Raw genomic sequence first — 10,565 nt, forward strand, 5'->3', positions numbered from 1 at the left:
AAGCTTCATCAGTGAAGCATTATTCAGGAAACTCCAAAAGGATCAGACCACTCCCACATTTAAATTGATGGATAAGTGGAAAGTAGGCCTGGAAACCCCACATTTCAAACATGTCCTGCCTAGTAGGTGTATGGTAAAAATGTCCATTGGTGACAAAGGCATAGAACATAATTGTTGGGTTGCGAGAGATGTCCCTTCTGCCTTTTACGTAGGCAGTGACATTCTCAATCGATTCGCAATTAATTTGGACCTAATTCATAATAAAGCTTGGTCCCGACTGGGGGGTAACCCCATGGGCTTTAACAACACTGAGAAGGCATTCCGGTCAGCTCAATTGTTGCCTTATGCTGTTTAATTTCATGTGAGAAAAGAGGTTACCATCCCAGGACAGGTGCAACAATTTACAATTCTCCTAAAAATTAAGCGAGGACAGAACCTCAAGAATTAGGACACCTATATGAATTTGATTTATCATCTCCAACAAGGTTTGTATTTACATCCAACACCACTAGTTGATCTAGAACATGACACCATTCGAATATTGGTGGATAACAGCGACCCTCGAAATATCACTTTAGGGGGAAGACACCTTTATTGGAATGTCGGTTGATGCCCAACATTATTCTATTGATTTAGGTAATGAGATTATTGGACCAATTCCAAATGACTGCTACAATTTTAACGATGGTATCCCTGCGGAAAAGGTTTTCACCAGGCAAGGGGGGAACTTCTTGGTGTACTCTTCCTGCCCTTAGGGTGTGGAAGAGGTGGCCTGTGACATCAGGAAGGATGAGGTGGTATTCTGAGTCAACAGTGACTACTTCCCATCCTTAGAACCTCATGTCTAGGCCAACACCATAACAAGAAATCTCTCCACCCAACTTGAGGATACCACCAAAATTGGCAAGCCCGATGTCTGTCCAGGCTTTAAGCAGATGGTCCAAGAACAAATCAATCTTGCTGATGCCTGTGAGACAGAGTTGCAAAAACAGAAGCTGAAACAGGTGTTTTTAGATTTTCAGGATATCTTTTCTGTGGATTCATATTTCTGTGGACATAGAGAGATACATTCAACCAGTATACCTACGGACCCAGTATGGATCCAGTATTTTTGAATCAATACCGCTTACCTCTCACATCCATGGAGTCACTCACACAGATTATTAAAAATGTAGAATCCCGTGGGATAATCCGTCCAATCCACAGTACCTTTAACAACCCGGTACTGGAGATATTCAAACCCAATTACCAATGGAGACTTTGCGCAGACATAAAGGAGTTAAATAAACGGGTCCACATGCCAAGATGGTCCCTTCCCTACATCGATCGAGGACTGGCACAGCTCCAAGGGTCAAAGGTGTATACTGCCATTGACTTGACCAACGGTTACTGGACAGAAACCCATGAGTAGGGAAGACCGGTACACGCTTGCCTTTACCTTCAAGGGGGCAGCAATAGAAGTGGACCTGAACCCCCTTTGGATACATAAACTCTGGTAATTAATTTAACATCTTCCTACATAAGTACATGCCCGATTTGGGCAAAAGGGGAAACCTGGCCTATGTAGATGATGTCTTAATCAAGAGCTTAACTGTGGTGGAACATACAGCAGAAATATGCTATTTTCTGACCCAGTTGCGGAAAGCCAGAGCATAACTGTTCTTTCAGAAGCGACAGTGGTGTACAACCCACGTGAACCTCTTAGGGTGCAAAATCACCCCTGAGGGTCTCAGTACCCAGGCACAAAAGGTGGAAACATTATTGAAATTGAAAGACCATACTACTCTATGAGAACTAAGAAGCCTTCTTGGACTCACTAATTATAGTAGAAAGTTCATTGAAGACTACGCAAGGGTCACTCAACCCTTAGTCCATTTATTAAAGGCGGGGGTCAAGTGGGAGTGGGGTCCGGAAAAATCAGAGGCAGTAAAACAACTAAAGAGAAGCCTTTCCCAAGCTCCTTGTTTGGCTTACCCCATAGAGAACAAGGAGTTCTTCTCAGAGACGGGGTTCTCAGATACTTGCTTAACAGTGGTATTATACCGAAAGCACAACTAGGTCAACAAAGTAATCTGATACGTAAGCAAGACTTTATCCTCTGTGGAGGAATAATTCAACGATTGCAAAAAGGCACTCCTGGCAACAGTGTGGGCATTGAGGAATTACCGCCCATTCATCGAGGGGAGCAATTCATAGTGGAAACTCCTCACCAACCCTTGCCATACTTACACTGACTGAATCCAAACAGGGAACGTATGGTATTCCAGAATTACTTCTGGATTCTGTCCATGGAAGGCTTTCCTGTGGAGGTCAAGGACCAAGGACAATATGGAGGCGTACTGTACTTCCCTGCACAAAGTCTATGAGGAAGACACGTGTCAAGGGATACCCACTGTTTGCATGAATGCATGCTCCTACTATGTTGAAAATAATGGGTAAAATAAATTAGTGACTGGCATTCGGAATGCCTGGGTGAATGATAACCCTGAACCCTCTGCTGGTTACAAAATAGGTCCCCAAAGTAGTCAGGTGGCATAGTTGATGGCGGTACATCATGCCATCTTCACTGCTGTGCACCATCATCTGAAAAGAACTGGCCATAATCACTGATTCAGATTATGTCAGGAATGGGCCTGTGGAACACCTGATGAACTGGAAAAATCAAGGCATGCTGTGTGCAAATAACAAACTGCTAAAGCATGGGAAATTAAGCCAATCCATTGATGATTTAGTGACCTCTAATGAGATTACCATCTATTGGAAAAAGATCAGTAGTCACTCCAAAATAGAGAGACCACACAAAACTGGGAATTACTTGGCTGACCAGTTGGCGAAAACCAGAGCCATTCACTGGGATCTCATAGAAACTGAATCCCTGTTGGGGGAAATGCAGCTCACTGCTGTCACCAGGTCCAAAACCTATGCCAATAGTGAACTCTCAACTACCCAGTGGAGTAAAGAAGCCTCAAATGCAGATTTGATTACTGCACAAAAAGAGGACCCAATTATGGGGAAATGTTATCAACATATTGAAGACCCCATGAATTTTCCTCTGACAGAATCTGATTATATTGGGAAGGAAGATCTCCGGGTGTTGATGAAGCTTTTCCAAAATGTTCTGAATCCAAGGCGGGTTGTTGGTACAGAGATCCCTATCTGGATGTGACCAGTGGGTGGTACCTACCTAATTCTGAAGCCTTATGTTAAGTCACGCCCATGATGCGGCCACTGCCAGTCATAGGGGGTTTCATACAACATTAGAAATTTTGCACAAGGTTGCATACTGGCCCCATATCGATCAGGGCCTTGATGTCTACTTGAAGGGATGTCTTGTGTGTGCTCAGTTTCAGCCAAGTTCCCTCACACACAGAGCTCCTCTACAAAAAAGGGGAATGACACTGGCTCGATTGGATTTGCAAGTCAATTTCATCGGGCCAGTGATTCGCTCCTCTAGAGGAAACAAGTACATGTTGACTGTAACCTGCTTGTTTACCAAGTGGATAGAATGCCTTCCAGCCCCTGTTTTTGAAATTGTATGCCTATTTACCAAGGAAAGAAGTGCTATATAATATACTTAGGGCCTCATTACACGGTAGGCGGTAGGGATTTACCGGTACCGGTAAAATACTGGTACCGGTAAATCCCTGCAGCCTTACTACGAGGTCCCTTAGCGGGTTGGAGTTTTAACGCCTGCTTTTTGCAGGCGTTAAATACCAACCCGCTAAGGGACCTCGGAGCTAATTACGGCACCGCTAAATTGCGGTGCCGTAATTAGCGCCTTCCCCATTCCCATTGAGCCCTATGGGGCAGAAATGGGAATGGGGAAGGGCAATGGCGGAAGGGGGATTTACCGCCCCTCCAACCTTGGGATGGGGCGGTAAATCCCCTTTCCGCCAATGCGGTGCCGGTATTTTACCGGCAAGAGCCATGGCGCTAATAGCGCCATGGCTCACCGCCTACCGTGTAATGAGGCCCTTAACCTCTCTTTTACTCTCTGCGGACTCAATAACTCCTTAACTTCACAGCCTGGGGGTAGGAGGTTCCAAAAAGGAAGGGGTCCCAGGGCCAAACCCCAAAATCTGAAAAGAGTGGCGTGCAGACCAGAGCACCACTGCCTCAGGATGGGGAAAAGAGTGGCTGTGCTCCAACAAGTAAATGTATGGAATGAGCCAAAGCAAAAAGAAAACACAAAACCCGCTCTACCTTGCTCTTTTCTACGGGTCATCCAAGTCAAAGACCCCAGGGGGGGGGCCTTTTGGGATGAAAATACAGCCCCAGAGTGACAGAGATTGAGAGGCCATGCTAGGCCCCTATTGTGAGAGTGAAGCTGGCTGATTTAGAGTCCCATAGAAATATAAAAACCAGTACAAAATAGTGATTTCCTACATAAGGCCTAGTGAAATGAAAGAAATGGTCCTCCTTTCACTGTGTTAAATTGGACAGGCGCTCAAGTGAAGGGGAATCTACCTGAGAGCCTAAAACTGCTGGATAGGCCCAATGAATGCGAAAAGACATGTGTGACAAAAACACAGATAGCAGCATGTGACATTGACTTCTATACAGCACAAGACGATGATCCAGAAATCCACAGTGAAGCCAAGCATTTTGCATTTGTTCATAATAAAATACCTATCATATAAAATGAGAACCTTTAAAGGGAAAGGCCTTTTTCGTTTCAGTTAAAAATGAACACTGGTTTCTATGTTGCTGTGGCCTATGTTTGAATAATACCAAAAGTGAAATGATATCTGTTTAAATAGTGTACTGTAGTTATAAACAGCAGGACCGGATGCGATACAAAAGGTCATATTGAACACATCTTTTCAATTTCAAAATGCTATTCGGTTAGAATTATGTATGTAGCTTGTTTTCCCCACTGAACTGAAAGGTCTGTGCCTCTGAAACTTTGACCTCAAGAACTTTGGGCTAGGCCCACCAATAAAAACAGGCCTTGTTTTCAGTTAAATGCCAAGAATTACAGAGAATTAGATCAGAATTGTGGAACAGAAGATAACACGGTCAGCAGAAATGACCTTAAGGTCAAACCTGCCCATTAGCTGTCCATTAGCCCCGAATAGGGTCTTTTGAAGCAAAGGAGTAGAATAATATGAGCCAGGTCATGTGACAGAAGTGAAATGAAACTTTAAAAAAAAAGTGCGAGCTATTGTGAAATGGAGGGGCACATCTGAAGCATTGGCTGATTAACTTAGGATTACATTTTCCTTAATAAAAAGAGAATCGTGTGTCCCAGCAAGCTCATCCTGGACCCATATTAAAAGGGTTAGGAAGGCCGTCGGTACTATGTAAATATGAATTCTGTGTGATGTTTATAATTTGAGTTATGAAAAAAATACATTTCCAGCCTTCTCATAATTCTGAGGAAATGGAAAGTTGGTGAGGTGATAAGAGTGTGAAATTAAATTTTGAGTCTTGAAGTTGCCAATTTTTTACTATTGCAGCTCAGGAGATAATTGAAAAAAACATTTTGCACCACTCATACAAGTGAAGTGCAAGGCTTTAGGATTCCTGTTAGAAATAAATGGGAACATTTGTTTTAACACACTCTACATTCACTTGAAAGGCAGAGTTTCAGTGTTACTTCTTGTTGGGATTAAGGACACCCCCTCCTGTACAGAAGTCAGGGGTTTCAGAAAATAGCTGCCCAAGTACTTATCGTCTATACCGGCTCTAACACACTGGGCATGAACTTTGTTAGTTTTGAACTCTAACAACACTCATCCTGAAACTGATGATCGCTTATAGGGCTGGTGACACTCAAATATTATCATAATTCCCATGATATGGAATGGCTAGCTCTCCCCCCAAACACCCACTGCCTGCTGATAGGGCAAGGAGTTGGGAGGTGTGGTGGATTGAGGCTGAGGGAGGAGAAAGATTCATCATCCCAAAATGATAGTGTTCTTAAAAATCTCACAACATGGCAGCTACTTTAATTTTTCAGATAACTGTGGGCACATATTTATATTTGAGTTCTACATCTTATGGTTGGAAAATACTAATCTTATTTCAGCACGCCCTTCCTGGGAAGAGCTATCATCAAGTACCTTGTTCTTTGGAATTTCTTCCACTCAGGAGGGTCTGCACCATGTCTTAGCTCACTGCACCCTTCACAGAGGAAACAAAATCCATTTGCTAATCAGTCTGGTCCCACCCACAAGGGTAATCCAGCACCGAAATGCTAGGCAATTCTCCTCTGAACAATATTACCATCAGCAACCCCAGATATGTGTTGTGGCCTTGTTGGGCCTCCCCAGTGAGGTGAAGCTGGGCCTCTCTAAGGGACAGTGAGCAATGGGTTCACTCCTGGATTACCCCAAGTTTGACAAAATAACAAACAGTGTGGGAGCAACACTACTGAGAACAGACATGGGTCAACTACCCTGTTCTTTGGAATGTCTTCCACTCCACTCAACAAAAGTACCATCAGCAACCTTAATGGAATGATCTTGAGGGAACTCTTTGCTTACAGCGACATCAAGATACACCAATGCACAGATAACATAGAGCTGTATCTCGAGATCCATTACATCAATGACATCTATCGACTCAGGCACTGTCTGTTCCTCATCCAAGCCTCATCCAAGCCTGGAAGTTAAGTGCCTACCTGAAGCTCAACCTGACAAAAAACAATTTCATTCTCCTCGTAAACCTCACCGAGCATGTCCAAGTCCAGTAGAATTTTTGTTGTTTTCTTGCAGGCCATTTTTGTTGATGCCTGGTTTTCTGGGCCTGGCTGTGTATCCGCTCCCCCTACTGGACCTTCTCCAATGCAGGGGTCAGCCACACAACTCCCATTTACACCCTTACCCTCCACCCTGCATCTATTGCCCTTTGTTCAACCAACCCCGGTCTCCCAAATGGCCTGCTCCCCTTCATGTCTGTGTCTCTGCCACTCTGCTCATTCCCCATTGACCTACCCGTTCTGCATCCTAAACCTTTCCCCCTACACCTGTACTTCACCCCGTCCCCCATCTTACCTGTGACTTAGACAGATTCCTTCAACTTCACCTACAGTAAGCATATGTGCTAATTACCGACAGGTCGCCATTCAGCAAAGGGGACCAGTCAGTAATACAATTTTACTAAATTGAATAAAATGATCCAGAACTGGCTGATTGACATGAAACTCAGCAGATTCATGCCTCGTACCTCACAGTTAAAATATCTCTTGGTTTTAGAATCAATTGAGATTTTATTTATTTGAAAAACAGGGATGTCAATTTCAAACAGAAATAACTTATGGTAACACATATACAGATGGTAGAGGAATTCCCACAAAGTGTGCCTGTACATTAGCACAATGATAAGAAAAAGTGGTGAGCAGTTCATGAGTGTGTGAAAAGGTAGGCCATATACCGGGAAAAAAAAACAAAAAAACATATATATTATGGTTATGGTTAAGTTGCTCAACTCATAGATCTTTGCTCCCTCTGGACGAATCCTCACCAAACCTTGCAAGTAAGGTATATGACACCCTCAGAATGATTCTGAAAAGTGTGGTGCTGTTTCGTCTGGGGGGCAAAGTTATAGGTGGGTCCCTAAATTTGTGGAAATCATCATAGATGCAATGGAAACACATTTTGCTAGTACCTACAGCCCAAACCGCTGGACAGATTTTGGCCAGGAGCAGCAGCTTGCTCCCAAAAGCGTATATTTCGAAATTTTGTGTAAATCTGTCCAGTAGGTTTTTTTTAAATGGCCAAAAAGTAGGTAAAAAGAAATTATTGATATCTGAGTACGGTCCGTGGACTCATTTCCTGATTCAGAGTCCGTGGACACCCCTGGACCAATCAAAGAGCACTGTGATGTTTGCAGACATTATACGTGCTCGCTGATTGGTCAATTAAAAACATGAGGTGGGTCAAAACATTTTAAACAGACGCCATGTTGGATTCATAATCAGTGTTCGTAGTTTGCATACATCGTGGTAAAATTATATTAAAAAACACAACACTGCACTTGTCAAACTAATGAAACCATCTCTGGGGATGTTAGGGGTGAGGATGGGATGGGAGATGGCCATAAAAAGCCAGAAATCAGGTGTTTTTTCTCCTACGTAGTCCACAAGCATCTCAGATGTTCGAAGACATCCATGCTTATTTCTGCATTACAGGGTGGGTGAAAAGCAGTTTTTGGATGGCTTATAACGTTGGCGCCCAGCATGATGCAGCACATCTTACCACAGGAGTAAGAAAGTCTGACCACATCATTCCATCTTCAAGGAACTGCACTGGCTCTACTTTCATGCATGCAACATTTTCAAGACACCCCTGCATCACACACAAAGCAGTCACAAACAAAACACAACTCTACTTGGCCAAAAAACTTACCAGCTCCAGAGACCAGTGCACCACCAGAAAGCACTACATTGGCAGGCTGCATACAAAGAACTGCAAGAGGGGAACAAACAGGAAACAGGACTGTTAATGCTATGCAGCCTGTCTCTGGGACACATTGTGAATGCAGATAAGACTGCCCCCTACTTTCTACACTTCAGGAAGGACCTGAAGACCCTGCTTTGAAGAACATATCGCCAAAAACTGATTGCTCTACTCAACTCTAATTCTCCCTCTCCAGAGCTTCCCTGCTTCCCCTATTCACCCGAGTTACTCTGCTACGTGTGCACCCTTACTTGTAAGCTCCTAGTGTAATAAAAAATGTCTTAACCAGATGTGACTCTATCTACTTGAGTTTTTAACAATTTCTGTGTACTTGCATCTGTTCCTTGCATTTCATTCTCTTGGTTAAAAAAACCCTGATAAATCCAACAGTTTTCTCTCTTTATAGGTGTTGACTAGGAATGTGCCAGGTACTGCCACCATAGGCCTGGGTACTCATTCCATTTGACAGATTTTATTAGGTGCCCTTATGACAATGCTTGGGGAACGCCTTTCACATGCTTACACAAAAGCCATAACTATTGGCTTTATCATTGATAGCTTGTTTTTAATAGTGCCTGTCGGAACATATTAGCTGTTAATTTCCTTCGATTGCTCGCCTTTGCTTGTTTTCGATAGGCTGTATTCAGGCGCTCACCTGATAACGGTGGCCAAAGAGGAGCTTCTCACTGACGCCAGTAGGTGACAATCAACACCAAGAAAAGATGGAGAACGCCCCGTAACATTTTCCAGGGATCTTCTATTGTAGAAGCAAGGGCAGTCCTTTGTCTTTTCCGACTGTTTGTGTTGATTGTTGGACAATCCTACAGCAAAGCTCTATAGTAATAAACCAGCAGATCGAGTGCAAGATAGAAAATCATCAATGGCAAGGAAACCGAAAGGAAAAAGGTCATGAATCGAGCGAATACGTTTCCAAATAATAAAGATACTAGAATAATCAAACGGTAGGAGATATTACAAAGGGAATGGTGGTAGGTTTTCATTCTCTGAATGGCAAAGACGTAGCTGTTTCTCTTGAGGATCGAGCACAATATCAGGAGCACCAAAGTCCAAAGGGGGGAGAAAATAACTCTATCCTCTATTTTGTCTTTCACGTGTTTTAATTAAGTATCAATTGTATATGGTAGGGCGCCGCCTTGCGGAAATGAGAAAAAGAGCAGACACCCGATCTATACTACGGCGAGGGATTTTACAGAAGTCTCCTCGGGGTAGAGAGGTGAGGGGGAGCGGTTAATTTACAAGCAGCCTGGAAAGAGTAGCCTGACAGGACTAAGCAAGACTCATTATGGAAGAATAAAAAAACATGAATTCACCGGACCGAAGTGTTTTTGAAGTAATCTAGAAACAATATTCAAGATAGGCGGTTTTTGCTCTTTTTTATTCAAATGTATCAAACCACAATAAATAACAACATATGACAAACAACGGAGGAAGGGTGTGAGTTAGAATAGAAGCGAGTGACAGCATACAGGTGCAGAGTGTGCGGTCACCGAAATTCCGTAAAACCGCTTTGTGCGCCCATGATTTTGGTTAGGAATTAGGAATTAGTTACAGGTCGCTGCGGTCAATTTTGAAAACATTTTGTTTGCTCCCCCGGAGATACTGAGAGTTATCATAACTTACCCCAGATGCCTTCTTCACATTACTCCCATGAAGGCATGCGTTCCATTAAGAGGCTTACCTTGTACGATTAGATCTGCCGCTAATTATTAAAAAAAGTCCGGAAAGAATGCTGGTTATTTTTCTCTTTTTTGTAGACTGGCCCACTTCAAGTTTGCCGGTGGGGGCCACGGATCTCCCTACAGACCTGGCCTGCCGGGAGCCTAGGCCCCTAATGTCAAAGAAAGCCTGAATCAGCAGCACTGTTACTAATGGTGCCAGTGATTCAGGAAATCCCATCCCATGGAGTCCTAAGGCACTCCTCTGCCCGTAATATCCTGGTGACACCAGGATATTGGGCGTCAGTGGTGGTAAGTGCAGTCTGCCGGTTACCGGCGGGATACCAGCAAATTTATAATCCGGACCGGTCTCCCTTATTCAAGATGACTGCTTTCTCTCCTTTATCAGATTGCTGGTGATTGCAATTCTGTCTTGTGCTAGTCTTTCTTCAAGCAGTATGCTCCCTCTTCACCTCCAAAAACCACT

Source organism: Ambystoma mexicanum, chromosome 6q (genome assembly GCF_040938575.1).
Source record: "Ambystoma mexicanum isolate Mex_15411 chromosome 6q, UKY_AmexF1_1, whole genome shotgun sequence".
In the NCBI taxonomy this organism is placed as follows: Eukaryota; Metazoa; Chordata; class Amphibia; order Caudata; family Ambystomatidae; genus Ambystoma; species Ambystoma mexicanum.